The sequence below is a fragment of the Haliaeetus leucocephalus genome, unplaced genomic scaffold, assembly GCF_000737465.1.
Source record: "Haliaeetus leucocephalus isolate CR32 unplaced genomic scaffold, Haliaeetus_leucocephalus-4.0 Scaffold269, whole genome shotgun sequence".
Lineage (NCBI taxonomy): Eukaryota > Metazoa > Chordata > Aves > Accipitriformes > Accipitridae > Haliaeetus > Haliaeetus leucocephalus.
In genome coordinates, this window is record NW_010972705.1 from 135,336 (window position 1) to 156,839 (window position 21,504).

Genomic DNA, 21,504 nt, shown 5'->3' on the forward strand with positions numbered 1-21,504 from the left:
CCAAACTTGCCCGCCTCCTCGCCTCGTCCGGGACCGGGGACGCTCCGAGCCTCTGTCTTGGTTCAGCCGATGTGAAGGGGCGGCGGCGGCGGCGGCGGGGCCGCTGGCCTCCCGGGGTGGGGGGGGGGCCTCGCAGGTTGGGGGGCCGCTCCCCCGGCCGCGGAGGGGAGCGAGCCTGTGGGCCCTGCGTGAGAGTGCGGCATTGCTCCGCCTTCACGGCGCCTCGAGACCGCTTTTGGAGGTAACGTTTAATGGAGGGGAGAACCTGCATCGTCAGCTCGGAGGGACGGAGTCCTGGCACTTGCTCCTAGACTGGAGCCGGGGAGCAAAGGGGGGTTAGGCAAGGGGGGGGATGCTCCTTTCCCTACGCTCTCCTGCTTTCTGGCAGCTTCGGTCACTGCCCAAGTCAAGGGAATACCGTACTGCTTAATAACCCTTGATAAACTTGCCTTCTAAGAGCTCATTGCTGTTGAAATCTGAGTAAACTGCTAGTTTCTGTGATATTTGGAAGTAAGTTCCTCCCCATAGTAACTAAATCTTCTGTGAAAAACTGGAATGGCTGCTTTTGTTTGGGGGGTTGTGTGTGTGGGTTTTGTCAAGCCTGCCTTCAGGTAATTTTTTCATTTCTGGCTCTTATGTTGTGAAAACCATAGTACTCATCTTCCCTATGTCACTTGTGCTTTAGATTTCTACTGTATTCACTCTTCGGTTGCATCTGCTTGTAGGCTGAAGAGCCAAAGTCTTGTTTACTTTATGGGTCGTAGCCCTTCACATCTCTGTTTATGCTTATTACCTATTCCTGGATCTTTTCTGGTTAGCTGTTCTGCTTTTGAATGGGGAGAAGGTTCATATCTTCTGCTGCGTTTGAGATGCAGACATACTATGGATGTACACACTGGTGTAGGAACGCTTCAGTTTTGTAGTTTCTAACTTCCTGATAATGCTTTGTGTTCTGTTTAGCTCAGTGCTTACTAGAAGTAAAACATTTAACAATTTTATGAAGCTATTTAGTGTAATTCAAGAACTGTCTTCCTGAGTTTTGATAGCTGAAAATCTGTTATTTTAAAGGGAAAGTTAGGATTGCTTTGGGGTTTTTTTTATTAGTAAAAGAAATGACAATAGATGGAAATGAGTAATCACCTTATCAAGTGTTTTTATTCCCCACATAACTTAAAAATTCCAAACAAGTTAAAAAAAGTAGTCTTACAGAAATCTTACAACACTGATGCTGTCTCATTAGAATAAACAGATGGACTCTAGCACTTGGCTGGACAACTGATATAGCTGCCACCCTGGACTCAGTAAAAATGCATTTGTGTCCAATTTAAGCACTTTGAGGTGGATGTTCCTAAATGACGAGTATTGTCAAATTAAGGAACAACTGAGTTGTGACTGGTGATGAAACTTCAGTGGCTACGCTACCGATAGAAGACATACTGCATCTCACAGCCTCTTATGGGGTTAAGAGGCTTTTGTAGGAGCTTGTTGAGGGGAATCTTACTCCAACTGTGATCTAGGGTGTTAAGGAAAAAGAGGAAGAAGCGATACTGCAATTAGCCAGACCTCTTCCTCACCTTCTTTCCCTTATCATCCTTGGAGCATGGGACTTTCTGCCCCTGTGCAGGCACTTGTGCAACTGCTGCTTTCTTAGGGCAGACCCTGCATACCTGGGATCTCTGCTCTGCAACAGCATTTTTCAGGGGAGAGGGACAAAAAGTGTTTTGGCCGCCTCCTCTCCTTTTCTCCAGAACAGAACTATGTGTGTAGCATGGTAGTAGCCATGGGGAAGGGAATGGGACTGAGATGGTATATGTGGTAGCAGCATAGCAGAATTGGACCAATTTATGCAAGGCCATGTGCAGGATGGTGTTAGGTTGCAGTACTGCAGTAGTACTGCCACTTAATGACTTCAGTTTTCTGTACATGGAGAGCTGTGATTCCAAAGTGGCAGTGATGCTTTAGATGACCACTGCAATTGGGTGATTTAAACCTTTTAGGCAAAACCTTAATCCTAAGGGTAGGGAGAGAGAAAACATGCAGCCTTTAAACAGCTTTTGCAAGCTCATGGGTTTAGTCTCAACAAAACTGAAAGTGATTGCACTTTTTTTGTCTCACTGGCTAGATCTGGCCTGCAAGTTTGATAGTTTGCGTTTTTTTACCTGTGAGTGCACTGTGGAACAAAGGAGTCAGGCAAGAAGTTGCTTCTACTAAGATCACACACTCTGCATAAGTCAAGTGTAAGCTGAAATAAAGGTACCTGGAACTTCAAAGGCAAAACCAAGGAAATCTCAGGTGTAAGATGGGTGAATGAATACATGTTAGTTTCTCTTTAATGAACTGAACTTCAATTTTCAGAATATTTTAAGAGTACACTGATGAGTACAGAGAATACACTGATCAGCTGGGAGACTTACTGTATAGTTTATGTTGATGGATAGAAAAATCTTAATGGTGAACTGTCATCCAAAACGTGTGGAAGAACTCCATCTCCATTGTTCACATGGTGTTTTGCAGTGCCCAGTACTTGTTATCTTAGAGACAAAAATCTCTAACTAATAGAATAGGAGTCAGGTTTCTGGACCCGTCCAGCAGACCACCTCATCTAATTCTGTCACACTGGCAGCCAGAGCTGTTTTGGCTGGTGCTGGTGACAAAAGTGCCATAATGCCACAGAAGGCATCACCTTGCTCATCTTCTTCCTTTTTAATTGTATAAACTTATGGTTTCATGTTGCTTTCACAAACTCCAGGGACTGAAAATTCAGGACATGCAATATTGTTGTCAATGTCCAGTCCCTATATCATAAGTTTTTGACATCAGCCTGCTCCTGTATTTTACAACTGGTGCTGGCTTGAATATTTTAATAACCTCATCTGTGAGAAATTTAGTCTTACTAGACAGAACATCTCTTCAGCCTTCTCTGGCATTTTGTTTCTAACATAATCACTCCCAGTCTTTTCAGTCATAAATTCCAGAGCTTCAGCTGTCATTTTACAAGGATCTCTACCTCAAGGCATTACTCTCTATTTAAAATTGATCAGTGCAATTCAGATCAATGTCAGTGTAAAGGAGGTCTAGTGGAGCTTTAGTTGAAAAGCTCTGGAAGATGTTTTTGAAAGCTATTGTTTGAAGGAAAGGCAAAGAATGTTGTTTACAAGTTATAAATAGCTTTCTTGTTTGAAAAAGTAGGTCTTCTAGGGTATATCAGAGGTTGATTTCTCTTCCCTGTATTGTATCTGCTTGCTCTGATAACTAGGAAGGCAATGCTATTGATCTTACAGCATGTACCACTCTACAATCAATCACTGGGATTGTAGTTGATCGATACAAGCCTGAGCTCACAGTTTTTGTGTGTTAACTACTTAGGTGGGTAATCCTTTCTGGTATGCAAGTGCATTGCTTAATGCTTTGACCCTCTGACTTGGTTTGAGTAAGCTCATGTTCTGTGTCCCTAATGACCTTTTGCAGTCAGTGTAGTCTTGTATTGAGGTCTCCAAGAGAAACTGAGCATTGGGGTTTTTCCCTCTCTTGAATGATCAGATTTATTCCAAATCCTTGCTGACATGGGGAAGGCATTTTCTTAGATGTTAAGAAATACTGTCTTTCCTGTGGTTGGGAAATTTTGAAAGAACAGCTTGTATGTCCAGACTGGGTTGGGGGGGTGGGATTCTCCCTCAAGGCTACAAAGTCTTTTCAGAACCCTTTAAGCTTGCAATGTACTGGAAACGCAAAAGTATATCAAACGGGGAACAAAATATCATTGCTCTGACTTAGGTTTAAATCTTCTTTTCTAGAAGGGAAGGCAGATTGGTTCAAAATACCATGTTGCATTAGTAGTATTACAGTTTCTAACTGACCCAGTTCAAATGGAAATTATGAGCTTCTGTTTTCTCAGCTGCATTTTGTGTCAGAAACTCTTACACCAGAGTAATATTTTAAGTGGGGAAATCAGAAGAACATGAGTCCTATCCAAGAAGTAGTCAGCTCTTCAGCTGGAAGATGGTCTGAATATGAATATACTTAAGCTATTTAGCTATTGGTAGTTGGTATAATGGAAACTACTAACAGTAAAGAGTTGTGAGCTGCTAGTTAATCTGGTCTATGTTGCTGGAGATCAGCATTCATGGTAACTATCTACTAGATTATGTGAAAGATTTGATTTAAGCCCTTTCCTAATGTTTGTGCTTGCACCATTTGGCATCTCTAGGTTAGCAGCACCTGAAGCCGTGACTGAAATGACTGGTGAGATTTATTCCCTGAATTTGGGAGGTTAGATTTCTAAGAGTATGCGTATAACCAGTTAATCTAGGTAGAGACGTGTTTATGTGTTTAACTTGATATGCCTCATCAGTTCTGAACTCTAAAATAAAACTAGATTCCTAGTTTATAAACACACTGCAAAGTAGTTGTTAAAGCATATGTATTTCCTTTTCTGATACACCAAAGCCACACTGGGATCCACCCTAATGACTAATACCATCATGTGGTATCCTTGCACAGTAATGTGTAATAAATTGAAATAGAAATATAGGAGGCACATGTAGCAGGGAAAGGAGTTTATATGAATGAAATCACCACTAGTCATCTGGAATAAAATTGTGTGTGGCAAAAAAGGGTAGAAAAGCTTTATGCTGCATACCCTCTGAGAAAAGAACGTGTTCTTAATCTTTTAATTAAGTATTAGGTCACCACAAGCAGTTTGTTGCCAGTGTATTTGACTTCTTGGTAGAAAAAAAGCTAAAAGATTATTGAGTTTCATTTTGCTTGCTGTGTTCCTAACAGTGTAAAAAAAAATGGCTTTTATTGTGCTTTTCAGAAAGTATGTTTAGGCTCTTTATTGGAAAGAGGGGGAATGAGTAAGTTAATGTATCCCCTAAACCGGGTGTGAGTTAGAGTTTTGCAATCAAAAGTGGATGGAAAAATTATGGTAGTATAAAATAACTTTGCAGCTGAGGGGGTAATGAACCATAAAGTTTTGGGGGGGCAGATTTATATATTACATGCCTCTGAGACTGGTGGAGTCCTTATAGACCTAGATGTGTTAATCAAGCCGTAATTCTATAAGTGGTCATTGGCTGGCAGTGCTCTGTGCTGGCAATTACTTTTACAACTAAGCATAGAACTATTTGAAGTATCATCTTCTAGATACTATTCTGAGGAATACTTTAAAGAAAATGTTTGGGTAAAAAATTCTTTATGAAGTTTTAATCAGCCAAATATTTGTGTTACCATTTTAATCTGAAGAACTGTCAGACTAAGTTGTGAGGGAGATGCATTTCAGGACTCCCACAGCTGATAAGGAGTCTTGTGCTTGCACAAATGCAAAATGCAGTTCCTTTAAGCCAGTGAACTGTCTGTGGAAGAACAATTGCTAGATTCTGATTAGTGTCTTAGCAGGGGGCAATTTTCAAAATATCTGCAGTTACAGGGTTCCTTCTTGTTTATAGAAGGGAGTTTAATATGTGATTTCTATTGACTTGGCTTGAAATCTTTTGATAGCTGGTAAAAAACTTGTAGTGTATTCCTAGACCACTGAATGCCAGTGCTCAGTAATGTAATTTCTTTGCAAAGAAAAATTCAAGTAAAGATAGTAAAAAGCTTGTTGCTTTTAACTAACACTATTAAATTTTTCTTAATTTGTATGCAAAGGGAAAACTAGCAGATTCAAGTGTGGACATAAATGTAATACTGTTATGTTCTGTAATCTCTTCTGCAAGAAGATCTTCAACTGGAAAAGCCTTAATAAGTACAGCTTAAAGAATCCACCAGCGTATTATGAGATGCAAGATAAATGAAGGTAGACAGAGGTGAAGAAGTTGAATGTGGCATAAATGGCTGTTGTCTTAAGCTGCTTTTGGAGCTGGGGATGGACTCTAGAAATACACATTTGGTTGACAGAATGGCTGTCACATAGAATCATAGAATGGTTTGGGTTGGAAGCGACCTTAAAGATCACCTAGTTCCAACTGCCCTGCCATGGGCAGGGACACCTTCCACTGGACCAGGTGGCTCAAAGCCCCATCCAACCTGGCCTTGAACAATTCCAGGGATTGAGCATCCTCAGTTTCTCTGGGCAACCTGTTCCAGTGCCTCACCACCCTCACAGTGAAGAACTTCTTCCTCATATCTAATCTAAATCTACCCTCTTTCAGTTTAAAACCATTACCCCTTGTCCTATCATTACGTGCCCTTGTAAAAAATCCTGTCACATCTGTGTGACGTGACATCCTTTTCATACATGAGCTTCCATATTGCATATGCAAGTAGTAAACAGCTCTGAAGGTATGTCTGTCTCTTGGGCTGTTCTGTATATGTTATGATATTGGACTGATAAAGTTCTGCCTTCTACCTCTCTGCCTTTTCTCCCTTCTCCCAAGGAGTTGAAGGCTTGACATACACCAGTATTTAATGCAGGGATCTAGCTATACTCCGGATAAATTGCTTCTACTGAGTAATGTGAAGGCCTTCTCTCTCAACTTGAAGAGAAAGAGAGAAGTTGTGTGTCCATTGTACTACAAGCTTTCTTCAAGGCATAGTTCTGTAATTAGACGTTACTGCAGGAATGTAAATGTAATAGTCCTGTTCTGTCATTAGGTAGCACTGGATTTATTTGCTGAAGTGAGCTGGATTGAATCAGATGTAGGGGTTATAAAAGAGGCAGGCTAGGACTGATTCTCAGGTCATGGGAGAAAATCTGATACTCTTTCCACTTTCCTTTTTTTAAAAAAAGAAATCTTTCTTGTTTGTCCTAGTAATGATGGTCCATTGAGATACATCTCTGTACTGTTAGCAGTCCCATGTTGTTGCCAGTCTGTTAAGATGTTTGGAGAGGAAAAGCTGTGGGTATGACTGTTGGATGGTCGTGGGGCAATCTCATCCAGCAACCTACTCTGGTCTAGTTATAAAATAGAAGTAAGGCTAGATTACTGAAGCTGAGTCAGATCTGTCAAAATGTCCTGAGGAAATGAAGCTAGTGCGTCTCTGAAGGCTTCTTTTGCACATAAAATGAGCTGGTTTTGTTTAGTTATTCAATGTTTTAAGTGTTTCAGGGGTTGTATTCATTACTGTAGCTGCTGAAGAAATTTCTAATTTGCAGGAAAAAAGTTTATGCTGCTGAACGAGACTGGATATATAGTGTGTAACAATTGCAGACCTAAATGAATTTGAAGTAGTAACTTAGAAATAAAGTTTGGACTAAATCCAATTTGCTATTATCAATCCAGAAGAACATCCTTAAGGCTTTTACAGTAAGATGAAAAGCTGAATAGGAGTGATTTGATAGGGAAAATGGGGCGGGGGGAGACAAAGATACTGGTCCAAACTTGAGAGAATGCAGTGAGATTCCTGGGTTAGCTGTGGATTTCAGATTTAGGAAATATAAGTTCTGTTCTGCCTTTGTTGCTGGCTGTGCTGGATGAGTGGGCAAACTGTTTTAACTTTGTGCCCTGTTCCCCACACCTGCAAAACAGGGATAGTTTTACTGCTGGTTAAGTGCCTTGAAAACTATGTTGAAGTCTCATGTAAGACCCAGGCAGTACTGAGGGTATAAGGGAATTTTGGCAGAACTACTTGCCGCTCAGGGGAAAGGTAATGAATGAAAAGTGTGCGTGAAAGGGTATTCAGTTCCGGGCAGTATGAATATCCTGTAGCCTTCTAGGTTTCATCTGAAAGCCATGTCTTTCTGTGGCTATGGCTTCTTTTCCATTCCACTTGAGCATGAAACTCTAGTTCAGTCTTCATACGCTCTTATTGTGAGGCTTGTAATTGTGTGTGTCACTCCCAGTACCTTGCAAGTTTCTGGATTTTGCTCTGTACATTCATGATAGAAAGATCATTCTGTGTTTGTAGGGAAGTGCAGGCTTCCAGTCTACACTAGTCCTTGAATGCTCCAAACATTAACTACAAGTGTAGGATTGCAGTGCTTGGAGGGCAAACTGAATTGTTGTCTCATACAGAGAGAAAGCAGACCTTTTCAGTTTTTTTTTTTAAGTGAGGAAATGTAAATCTTGAAACTCATTTTGTATGGAAACAGTTGGAATTAAGGTAGGTGGGTGTAGGGGTTGTTTTGCGATGCTTAGGGATCTACTGAGTATCTTGTCTGAATGTAGCTGGTGACTGCTGCATAGCAGGGAGGGAGGAAAGACACCTGTGATATGGAAAGGTTTTCTGAAGCAGTATGTAAAGGTGAGTGTTGCAACTGGAGCATCCTTGAAAGTTATGTCTCGGGGATTAGATAATTGCTCTGCTTTCCTTCTTAGAGGGTGAGGATTGTTTGCGTGTTTGTGTATCTTCACTGCTAGTAATCTCAGCTATGGTAGTTGCACACATAGAATGAACCTTGCTTAACAGATGTACTGACTCTGTTTTTTCTCCTGTTGCTTGTGGCTTCCATTCCTGAACTTTTCAATCCGTTGTTGGACTGTATTTCCATTTAAGCAGTCCTAAATAGAGTGGCCTTTGCTGTTTGAACACTCAAAACCAAGAGATTGCAAGGAAGATGTTTCTGCTCAGAACTGAAGTGTGCTGCCTTCAGGTAGTGTCGGCCAGTGAAGTTTTCTAATATACAACACAGCAAGCAGCTCTTTTACTTATTGTACTCTGTTTTTGTAATATATCCACTATAGCTGAGGGCAACCTGGGTTTGACTTCTTTGCACAAAGACAAATTTCTACTTTTCTACGCTAGACAAGTTTGCTCAAGGCAACTAACTTTCTGTGTTCCCAATGAATTCAGTTCCAGAAGTATACTTTGTGTGGGTACCACCCCTACGCCAAGCCTGTTCAGGTGTCTGCTGCTGTTTTAGTATGTCAGAGTTTGGGGGTGGATTTGATAGCTGGTAATGTCTGTCCCTGTGTGCTTTTAAAGAGCAGAATTTAATCTTTGCTACCAGCTCTGGTCTTCTCTAAAGTTAACAAGCCTTTTCAAGAAATAATTAAGGTGTAAGTATTCACGTTAAAACTGTTTCCTGCTCTTTATGCTCCGTTATGCACCAGTTCTGCGTTTAATTAAAACAAGTGGAACTTGCTCATTTAAAATATGACTTCTGGTAGTGGAATTTAATTAGGTGTTGACTACTGATGGTATTTCTCATCTAGGTCACCTTTTTAATGCAGTTATTCAGTCCTGTTTGGACTGGATGAAAAAACATGAAAGCAGGCTTAACTGACACTATATTTGGAGGTGAAACAAGATTGGTTCTTATTTGGGCATTACTGCAATGGGAGCATATTTTTATTTGCTTGATTCACTTTTTTATATTTCAATTTGATTCCTTTCTTTGGATGAGTAAGTTTGGGAAGGAGTGTGTCCCTGCTGAGACCTCAGCTCAGTGAACATATGAAAATAGCTGAAGTGAGTTTTTTCTTCCTTGTCTGTTAGTTTTATCCTTCATGCAGCAAAACCTGGGATCTTTTCAGACATGTATTTCTGTATATGTTTATTTTCTTGTCTCAGTCTTGATAAGAAGGGTTGGATGAAGACAGATACCTGTTGGCTTAGTAGGAGTGACACATGAATTAAGGACAAAATGAGCTAGCATTGAAAGCTGAAACTGTACCAGTGACACATTGATGAGTGGAAGATGATGTATAAAAAACCCTAAAGTAGTCAAGTAAGTGTGTGAACAACATCACATCTGTAGCACCTAAGATGGAATTGACATTTCTGACATTAGCACTGTCAAGACAAAGGTGAACCAAGCTTATAAGGTATGATTTGAAAATCAGGAAGGTTTGAGATGGTGTGAGTTTCATGTTGTCCCTTTGCAGAAAAGCATTTTTGTGAGCACGCTTTTCCAGGTATGCTGTGATCAGCTCTTAGGTGCTTCAGTAGTAGGAAGTTTTTAGAACTGTATCTCAAAGTGTGTATTTGGTGAAAGAGTAACTTAAGATGAATAAGGGTGTTTCCTGGAAAACAGGTGACACTGAGAGATAAAACTGAAAGAGGGTGGATTTAGATTGGACGTAAGGAAGAAATTTTTTTACAGTGAGGGTGGTGAGACACTGAGGTGGCCCAGAGAAGTTGTGGATGCCCTGTCCCTGGAAGTGTTCAAGGTCGGGTTGGATGAGACTTTGAGCAACCTGGTCTAGTGGAAGGTGTCCCTGCCTATGGCAGGGGCGGTGAACTAGCTGGTGTTTGAAGGTCCCTTCCAACCCAAACCACTCCACAATTGGTGACTTCTAATTTAAGTGAATTTGCAGGGAACTTGTGTTCTCAGAATGTGGCTCTTGTAGTTGAGAGAAATTAGGTATATTAGTGGAAAACAAGTATGTCAGATGGCTGGAAAAGTTCAGCAGGTTTAACCAGGCTGCTGGTGGCCTTTTATGTATTTGAACTGCTTGGACTGTGGGTGCAATCAGGATTTGAAGCAGTGGCTCCCATGCTGAGTTCAAGGTTTTAGCCTGCTTGTTGCAGGGCAGGCAGAGTTGTTTGTAGGTGGAATAGTTAATTTAACAGGCTGTATTTTCTGTCAGTACCATACTGAGTTTTGCTGGGAAAATACTAAATGTGTGGTGAGAGTGGGTAGGACATGTGACCTGAGTGTAAGAGGAAAAATTGATGAATCTATAGTAGTCTAACACTGGTCCTATTATTCTTGTACAGTGCAGTAGACATGTATTTTGGCTGAGTTCAAATATATGAAATGGCAAGTGATGCTTGACCTGCTGGCGGATTTTATTTTTCCATTTTAAAACTTTCATCCAACTTGATTTCTTGCTAGATGGTTTTTGTCTGCTTTAAAGTAATTCCATAAGCATTTGTATTTCACCAAATTTCTAACCAAAAACATAACTATGAATAAATAGTACCATTTGTGTTCTGAGGTTTAACAGGGAAAATGTGACAGTTGTATAGCTTTCTTCTGGAATTTTTTTTTTAAGTAATTTAATTGGTGTAGTGTGTTTAAATGCATTAAATTTCAGTTAATATTTATCAAAAGAATACAAATTGCTTTCTGCAATAAAATGAGTTCTTGTGTCAGTATTGGAAGTAGGTCCTGGTATGGTCAACAGAGTTGAACTTGTTTCTAGATAAGATCAGCTACCTGTATACCTCTTTTGGTCAAAGAGCGTAAGAAGAAAAAGCTTGAAACTGCACAGATTCTGTTATTTTTTTTTATTAAAAATGGAATTTTCTAATTAATGGCAAAAGTTGTTTTATGTTGGCAGCATTTTGGGAATGTTTATCTAGCTCTCCTCATTCATAATTGGGACAAGTCTAAAGTATTAATAATATTCAAGTACTTCAGAGTCAGCTTGTTACACACTGAAGTATCACTGCAGCAAATAAAGCAGCATTTTAATTAGCTTATGCTAATTATGTCATTTCCATATGGGTTCCAGACATACATTTTAAATATGCAGGATATTTAACTGTTTTTTCATACATCTTTACCAAAAGAACAGAATAAGTGGGCTATTTTGTTGTTGAAGCTAGCAACTTTTCTCTAGCTAGCAGTATCTCTCACTCAGAGGGTTGTATTGAAATATTAGCTTTCTTCTAAAGTGCTAGGATTAACTAGGAAAGTTAATGCACATACCTGGCTCTGGCTAGTGCTGATTACTGTTAAAGATTTGACTCATACGTAGTAGTATGAAGTCTTGTGCTAATTAAGCCAAAGAAGCTAAATTTGTTAATAGTTACTAGATGGTTTCCATCAGACTACTTTAAGCTCTCAGAAGTGGTAGGTATTTGCTATCCAAACTTCAGTTATAGGGAAATGGTAATTAAAAGCAATTGCTCTGCTCTTCAAATTTGGGACTTGTTTCATTACTGCATTGTGAGATTATTGTAGCCCTCATTAGTGGTATGAGTGCTGGATCATCTTTTCTCACTTTTTTCCTAGAATGTAGGAGTTGCACAGCATATTTATATTTTCTGCTATGGTTTATCATGCAAATGTCTGTCTTGTTTCTGTTGTACCTCAAAGAGGGGAAGATGGTCCTTCTATTTCTAGTTTACCACCCTTTTTGTGGTGATGTTGTAGCTTCTAGATTAGTGAAGCTGATCTCGAGAAGCAAAAGAAAGATGTAAACCCATATATTTTTCCTCTGCTTTTCTGTTTAGGTGATATTTAAATAACTTAGGTAACAACTACTAGTAGGAGCTACACTCTAAAATCCACGGCTGCTCTTGGAGTTGACAGAACCTGGGCTATCCCCATGTTTGTTGAGTCTGGAAGTCAGGCCATGCTTAGATGTTAGTTGCAGGTGGTTTTCTCTTGTGACAGGACTTTTTTTTTTTTTTTTTTGAAAGAGTCCATTTTAAAGAGGTCACCCATTTGCTGCAATGGTTAAATTTGAATTTAGAATATGTGCATCTTCTGTACTCTTGTTTGGCACATCAGTCTCTGGCTAAAGGAGATCAGCTTGCACTGATCTGCTTAGACCATAGGGCTGTCTATAAGTAATTTTCAGTTTTCTGATGCTTTTGCTTGTGAAACTTGTAGTTCTAGAGGCTAATGTGGTGTACAACTTTCAACTTCATTGGAAACTTGTATGGCTGGTAAGTGATTCAGTGATTGAAAAACTGGTGCATTAGTGTACTGCATTTCCTCAGCCATTGTAGGGTTTTCCCTTATTTTGGGGTGAAAAGTATGGCAAATTACCTTAAGTCCCAAATACACAGTCAGGATCTTAAAGGAGGAATAGACCTGTCTGTTACCAGTTAAGAGCCTTAAATCCTCAACCAGCCCAAATAGTACATGCTTTTAACAAGTACACTGTCTTTAATGAGCAAAGTGGGACATGACAGGATAGCTGCGTAACTACAGGTGTCTAATATTAATGCAGTGAATCCATACGGAACAATAGAGTGAGAGATGCCTTGCTTCTCTGAGAGCGTGTGGAAGAGTTGTCTTCCGCTTCCTGTTGATTGATGTGTACTGAAGCAGGTCTAATTGCCCACTATGTCACATTAAGCAATGGCACAATTTGAAGAATCAATTTCTTCTAATGTTTGTTGCTGCTAGGAAGATGCTATCCAACATCTGCAGGTAAAGCTCTGTAATGGATGTTATTGCCATCACTAAACAGTGTTGTCTCATAATCCAATAATGTGATCTGAACACAGACCTACTCCTCAGGGGCTCTTTTCTCCCTGTCCTTCCTACTCGGGTATTCTAGAAATGCTTTTAAAAATGCCATTCTATTGGTTTCTGTCCCTCTGCCCTTTAGTCATTGCACTGGAAATAACAAACTAAATTAGTTTGATGTTACAGGCTGTCTTTCAAAATATAGATATCTTGTCACAGTTGCTTGGATTGTTGATCTGTGGGGCGTATATGCTGCAGAGACAGATACTTCATCCCTTCCTCCCTCTGCTCCCTGTTGTTAGTGTAAGCCCTATGCTGCATTTGTGACCACTTGTACTTACATCCTATGAGATGGAGCCAGGTCATTAGATTTGTTTTAACCAATGGCCAGTGAAAATTGAACGGACACTCCATACCTGTATTGGCTTCAAGGAGGGTCTGGTTTGGGTTTGTTGATCTTAAGGCACATTGAGGTTCTTAAGACTATTTTATCTCCTAGACTGCCATAGCACTTACAAGGAATTACTGTAGATATACTTAAAACTTCTTTTTCTGTTAAGACTAGCGAAAGCGATGGTTTTTCTTTTTTCCACCACTTTTTTTTTTATCCCCCTGCAGGGCATGTAGTTGCCACATGTCAAATCTAGTTTTACAACTTTATCCAAAGACTTGTTATCAGTGTCTCAACTTGATTGTGCTTAATGAAAGGGGAGTACCTCCATGCAGCTGACTGTGCTCATTGTTTGCAGAACTGTTAGAGGTACAAAGCAGAAGCATTTGCTGCAGATTTTAGGATGATGTCATCTATTTGGAGACTGCAGTAAATGAAAGTGGAATCTGTTTTGTACTGTAGTAAACTCCTGTGATCAGCTTTTTTTACTGTTCGTCTACATGAGAGATCTCGATTATGTGGCAATGATTGAACACTTACATAGGTGGGAAGCTTTGATGTGAGAATCTTTAACTTTTGTTTTATCTAGCAACAGGCACTGTCCACCTCTATTTTTGTTGTATGAGCCTCTATGCAAAATCCTGATGTTGGTTATAGCCTTTCACTTGCACTGAAACAAGTAGTTATAGTGAAAACTTATCCCAGATTTAGACAGTGGTTTACCTTAGATGCATTAGAAATCAATCACTTGAATCAAACTGCTTTTTACTGTTTCTCACTGTAAAATCAGTAATAGTTCATGAATGTAATATAGGGAGAAAAAAATTACCTTTTTCAAGTTTTTTGGTCTTTTTATAGTTTTCAGAGTTAATGGATGCAGTCGCAGTTCTGTGTACTTAAACTGCACAGTGTGAATTAGGCAAAATGGAAGTTTTGAGATCAGGTCTCCTCTGAAAATCATAGATGTGCTGATTTGATTATGGTTGTAACTTGAGGCATTTGGGTTTCGTCTGACCCATAAGAAGTACATTTCTCATATACCTGAATCTTAGGTGGGAGTTACTTCAGAGAATTCATGTGGTCTGGAATCTGGACATAGTTGCACCTGAAATGAGGTATATAGCAACAGGAGACCAGTTCTTCTTGACAAATAGTTAAATTGGCTTCAGTTATTGCTGAGAAAGCTGTTCCAGGTACCATTAGTGGTAGGGGCTTCCAACTTGACCAGTCAGAGCTCTTTCAGAAGAAAAGGAGTGTAGATATAAACTTAAGGGAAAACACTAATAGAAGGAACATGGAAAATAATAATTAAAAAACACCCCAGCTTCCCAGCAGCTCCCTATGAGTCACTCTTGGTAGTAACTTTTTTTTCCTCATCTGTTGATTAGACAGTCTCTTTGGTATTGCTGGACTGCACCAAGTCATGCTTCTCTGCATTCTTGTTGTCTGGCAGCATGGCTAAGTAGTGATTCAGGTTTAAGTGGTGACATGCCAGGTGGACTGTCTTGGTCATCTCTATGCTGTCCTTTCAAGCCTTTCCAGCTTGTTATCTATGTCTCTTTGTGCCTGTTGTTTCTGTCATCCGTTTTGTCTTGTCACTTCTGTTTCTTCATGTTTGTTTTGGGGTTTTTTTTGTTGCTGTGGTCGTTTTCCGGTCTGCCCCATCCCCTTCTATCATTGCTTTACGATCTTCTGCCCTAATCCTGGGCTCTGCTATACTGTGTTCATCTGGCTGGCTGGTTTTAAGAACATTGCCCTATAGTATGAGTGTTACTAAGTGAAAAATGAACATACAGACAGGAAGGGAAATGCTCACATCAGGTTGCTTCAGTGGCTGCTGACATTAAAGTTGCTTATAACTTTTAGGCACTTGTAGCCCTCCCTGGTGTTCTCTTCAAAGGGTTAGCCGGAACCAAGAATGAGGGAATGGGGGTAGGGAGGTGGACATTTATAGAAGAGAGCTTGTAGGTGGCTGTAAGAACCTTGTAGTACTATGCAACAAACTTGTTTCCCTAGCCCAGGAAAGGTGTTGAAAATTTTGCATGCAGTATAGAGTACGTTCTTTGTCAATTTAAAATGTGCAGTAAAGCATCAGACCAAAATTTGTGCCCCCATGTGCCATTCCCACAGATGCCCTTCAACATCCTGTTCTGGAGTATGGAGATCAGAGGCAACAGTGATAGGGCTGCAGTCATCCATTAGCTGGTTTGGAGTAAGGCTTTGGGAGCAAGCCCTTTAAGTTTCTAGAAGAGCATTAACAAAGCTAAGTAGACCTTTAGTGCACAGTGTAATGGCTTTGACTAAGCAAATACAGTTCAGATAATGCCCAGAAACATAGTAGCAAGGTCAGTAACCTTCTAACTGGTGGAAATATTTTTTTTTTTCCAGCCAGCAGGACAGAGCAACAGCAAGGTGCTTGTAACAGTGGTCCCCGAATAGCCTATCAAATCTCATTAGTCACAAGACACTATTTTAATTAAACCCTCTTTGAAAAGGAGGTGACGAAATGCGGCTGGCAGCCTGTTCTAGTGTTACAGTGTGCAGTGCTTAACAATTCTGTTTGCTGACAGTGCCTTCTGCAGTAATGGTATCTTAATAGGTAAATGCTCACAGTGCAGCAGGAAGAGCTAGTGTGATATAAACTCAAATGCTAGCTGAATCTAAAGTGTGACTGTCTCTCTGGAAATGGTGCGTTTCATGATTAGCTTGCTATTGATGTGCCTTAGCTAGTTCTATAATTAAAAAAAAGGTGTTGCATATGGCAGAGGAATCATTTTTTCCACTGCACCTTGAAGTTAATGCAGGTGCCTGGTCTGCACTAGGACTTTACTACAGGATTGCCAGCAAAAGCAAGATACTTCTTGCTTATGCGGGGCATTTTGACACTGAGGACACATCCAAGGCTTTATGCCGCTCCACATTGATATACTACTGCAAAACTCCCTGAATGCTAGACATGCACATCTTTGGTTCTGCCAGATTTGTATGCATTGCTTCTAATGTCCCTGGAGCAAATTGATAGTGTCATGGTAACTTAGTGTTCAGTTACTTAGAGGTCAGTGTGTGAGATGGTAAACTTAGTCATCCTTGCAATGGCCTGCTGGAGACTGGTGCTGCACTGAAAAAACTTCTTTGTAAGTTGAGTTGCCAAAATGAGGAGGTTACTTCCTCTTGTCAGAAGTTTTAAAATCCTACAGAAAAGGAGCACTTGCTTTTCAGTCTGAGATAGTAACTAGAAGAAGGAAGAACTCAAGAGAAATTAAAGGAAGTATGTAAAGGCCTTGTCCCTATTTCAGCTCTGCTGTAATAGTGGTGAACGATGGGCAGCCATAGTACATGCTTTCAGGCAGTGCGTCATGGTCTCTGGTGACATACAGAGGACTCATGAGGTAATGTGAAGGCTGTCTCATTTCCCAGGTGGCCTGGCTTTTTCAATAATAACAAATCAAGTTGACATCTTAATTGCTACTCTCATGCAGAGGAACTAGCAATGTAGCAGCTTGACTGACAGGCTGCACCTTTCAGACCCGGATCACACTATTTCATGTGCTATAGTCTGCACTCTGGTCTGCTCCTCTGTGGCACTGGGACTGGTAAAGCCCATTCAGCTCTAGTAGTTGACATGCAACTGTATTGGGTGGTCCTGTTGCTTTGCCCTTGACAGCTTCCTGTCATGGCAGGGTGGGCACTGTTTCACCTCCTTTTTTTATGTCTTTGAAGCCACAATGTTTTGCTCACTTCTGCGAAGCAGTTGCCAGCTAGTGCCAAAAACAGTTTTCTGGCTTAGTGGAGTAGTTTTGGGTGTAATGCCAATGTTGAGAGAGATGGTGAGATGTGCTAAGAAGAACCTGCCAAACATCTAGCAGAATGATACATGGCTTTTACGTACAAGGTATGCCTGGAGTTGCCCAGCATGACCCATTGCCCCATAGCCTAGGGTCTGCTCACTGTGTTTCATGAAGTCTGGTTGCACCCAGGTAATCTTCTTCATACAGCTTTGGCTGTAGCCGTGCGTTGAATTTCTGTTAGCCAACAGGCTTGGATCACCTATTGATTTCAACATAATGTTAAAGGGACCTTTGCACAGCAAAAAGTATTTTACGAAAGTACTTGAAACTGGCCCTTCCTGACCCCAGAAGTGTCAGCAGCTGTCAGAAGGAATAGCTAAGCTGTCTGTGTAACCCTCACCTTATGACACCCTTCCTTTAAGGTAACATTTGCAGTTTGAATCTGCAGTGGAAACAGGCTAAGAGTGAGACCTCAGTTAGGGGATAATGGGTGTGAATGTTAGATCCGCTCAAAGTTGTGCTTTGAGCGCTGTTTGCTGCTGGTGGGAGTGTACCAGATAACTTCATGTTTTTGAAGAATGAAGGGCTTCAGAAACAAAGGGCAACTCTGATTCTTTGTCATGCATAATGTCAAAGGAGGACTTATAAATTCAGTTATTTGAAGAATTATGCTGTGGTGTCTTGAGAATGATCTTGTGATGTACTTCTAATCTAGCAAAAGAACCAGTTATGTTTGTTATTGAACACACCATGAGCATCCTGGAGCAGGGTTTTAGCTGACAACTAATTAGACAGCTAATTCTATCTTAACTCTTTCCTCAGGACAGGCCTCCTCTGTTAAAAGCTGACTGGGTGCTTCTGTGTTTAACATCTTGGCCATGTAGGATTTTCATCCAAATTCAAGAAGTTGTTAGTAAAATTCTGTAGGCAGTGGATGAGGACTCTGGTTAGCATTGTTTTCTTGTGTGTATCTGAAAATATCTTCCTAATGGTACCATTTATTGTATATCTGTATTGTTATCTGTGCATTACCCGGTGTGTCTAGACAAGTGCCACGCTGGCTAACAGACATACCCAGTTGTTGTGGTTTCAGCCCAGCTGGAAACAAAGGACCACGCAGTCGCTCATTCCTCCTGCCCGCCTCCGGTGGGATGGGGTGGAGAATCAGAAAGGAGAAAAGAAAAAAAAAAAAACCAACCAACCAGATGTATATGGACACCCACCCCCACCCCCCACAAATAGCATTCCCTTAGCCTATGGGCCGTCCCTCTAATGTACCCATCAATTTTATTTAGTCCATGACTTAGGGGCTCCATCTTTTGTAACAGTCCTTTAGGATAGAAGAGATGGTGTGGGGTCTTGGATTGTTGCATGCTGCCTCTGGAGCTTGCGGCTGGTACATTGGTGCAACCCACACCCTTGGTCTGCAGGTCGAAGATGTTGATCTTGCGGAATTTGCTGGGTGCCAGTTCAAGTTCCATCACTGTTGCACTTGGCTTGGTTTCAAAGTCCATCCTTGAGTCATTTGGGTAGTTCTTACTGTAATACCCTTAATATGGCATATAGACACTATAGATACAATGACATACATTGGCAGGTTATTTAGCAGTTAACATCATACAGCCTAATTCACTGGCTGTTCTCTCCCAAAATCAAATCTCCTTGAGGTAAACATCAAAATTCCCCATCCTTCTGCATCACCCACCAAGTGCACCCAGGTCCTTGAGCAAAAGCAATCCCTTGGATGGGTTTGTCTCTGCTTGAGGCAGGACTAACCCAAACTGTCTTCCCTAACATACTCCTCATGCGCACTACAGGGACTTTATCGCCTTCTACAGTATGTGGAAGTCTTGGTTGGGTGGGGCCAGCCCGATTGGCGGATCCTCTAGTATTAACTAACCAAGTGGCTTTTGTTAAATGAGTATCCCAGTGTTTGAAAGTCCCACCCCCCCATCGCTCTCAATGTAGTTTTCAGCAGTCCGTTGTATCGTTCGATTTTTCCAGAGGCCGGTGTGTGATAAGGGATGTGATACACCCACTCAATGCCGTGTTCTTTGGCCCAGGTGCCTACGAGGTTGTTTCGGAAGTGAGTCCCGTTGTCCGACTCGATTCTTTCTGGGGTGCCGTGTTGCCATAAAATTTTCTCTTCAAGGCCCAGGATAGTGTTCTGGGCAGTGGCGTGGGACACAGGGTATGTTTCCAGCCATCCAGTGGTTGCTTCCACCATTGTAAGCACATGGCACTTGCCTTGGCGGGTTCGTGGGAGTGTGATATAGTCAATCTGCCAGGCTTCCCCATGTTTATATTTCAGCCATTGCCCTCCATACGACAGGGGTTTTAGCCGCTTGGCTTGCTTAATTGCAGCACATGATTCACATTCATGGATAACCTGTGCGATAGCGTCCATGGTCAAGTCCACCCCTTGATCACGAGCCCATCTATATGTTGCATCTCTTCCCTGATGACTTGAGGTGTCATGGGCCCACCGAGCTATAAATAGCTCACCCCTACGTTGCTGGTCCAGATCCACCTGAGACTTTTCAGTCTTGGTGGCTTGATCTGCCTGCTGGTTGTTTTGATGTTCTTCAGTGGCCCAGCTCTTGGGTACATGAGCATCTACATGACGTACTTTTACCACTAGCTTCTCTATCCAAACAGCAATATCTTGCCACAGTGCGGCAGCCCAGATGGGTTTACCTTTGCACTGCCAGTTGCTCTTCTTCCATTGCTGTAGCTATCCCCATAGGGCATTTGCCACCATCCATGAGTCAGTGTAGAGATAGAGCACTGGCCAGTTCTCCCTTTCAGCAATGTCTAAAGCTAGCTGGATGGCTTTCACTTCTGCAAATTGACTTGATTTACCTTCTCCTTCAGCAGTTTCTGCGATTTGTCGTGTAGGACTCCATGCAGCAGCCTTCCACCTCTGTTTTCCCACGATGTGACAGGACCCATTAGTGAACAGAGCATATTGCCTCTAATTTTCTGACAGTTTATTATACAGCGGGGCCTCTTCAGCATGTGCCACCTCCTCCTCTGGCAACATTCCAAAATCTTTGCCTTCTGGCCAGTCCATGATCACTTTCAAAATTCCTGGGTATGGCAGTACACTTCCCCCATGCCACCAGCAGGAAATGAAACTTCTTCAGGCAGGGAGAAGGGGAAGGAAAAAAACCCTAAACCCTAGAGGCCGCAGGTTGAAATTTGAACTGGCTGATCGAGACGTGCCAGGTATGCTGAGGTGACCTTCTTGGCCAATAGGGATTAAAATGACCACAGGTCAGATTCAGCAGGGGTATAAATGGGGTCCCACTGGAGGACATGTTGGAGTCAGTCCTCCTCGGAGCAGTGGGTCTGCAGCTGGGGACTCCCCCTTGGTTTGGGTCACCGCCTGAGGTAACTCCACGAGGGAGAGAGCCCTCAGCTTTTAGGTGAGTGATACGTGCATTTTGGAGCCATCACTTTAAATCTTGGGGATTCTTGAATCGGCTGTGTAGTATGTATTCTCCTTACATCATTGAGCCTGTGGTTTATAAAATGTTACTGGACTTCTAACTAACTTTTTATTGAAGAATAAATCTGAGTTTTAACACCTGTTGGATTTGGTTATGCGTGCATCCGTAACGCTGGACTATCGGGGTTTCCCATGTGAGCTCGTTGTGTGATCAGTGCGGCCCACTTACTCCATGTGGCATCAGTTGCATGATGCGTAGAGGAGACTTTCCCTTTGAACATCCAGCCCAGCACTGGCAGTAGGGGTGCTAAGAGGAGCTGTGTTTCAGTACCAACCACTTCTGAGGCAGCTCGAATTCCTTCATATGCTGCCAATATCTCTTTTTCAGTTGGAGTATAGCAGGCCTTGAATCCTCTGTATCCCTGACTCCAAAACCCCAGGGGTCGGCCTCGGGTCTCCTCAGGTGCTTTCTACTAGAGGCTCCAGGTAGGGCCATTCTCCTCAGCTGCAGTATAGAGCACATTTTTAACATCTTGTCCTGCCCAGACTGGCCCAAGGGCTACTGCATGAACAATCTCCCTCTGAATTTGTTCAAAGGCTTGTCGTTTTTCAGGCCCCCATTTAAAATCATTCTTCTTCTGGGAAACTTGGTAGAGAGGGCTTACAATTTGACTGTAATTTGGAATATGCATTCTCCAAAAGCCCACAACACCTAAGAAAGCCTGTGTTTCCTTTTTATTAGTCGGTGAGGACATAGCTGCTATTTTGTTGATCACGTCCGCAGGGATCTGACGACGCCCGTCTTGCCATTTTACTCCTAAGAACTGGATCTCCTGCGCAT

General features: G+C 41.6%; 1 protein-coding gene across 2 annotated transcripts in view; it reads left to right on the plus strand.

Annotated features, from left to right (window-relative positions):
* The window catches only part of UBAP1 (ubiquitin associated protein 1), a 42,289-nt gene that overhangs the window by 323 nt on the left and 20,462 nt on the right, over nucleotides 1-21,504 (plus strand). The gene's annotated exons all lie outside the window — the stretch shown is intronic.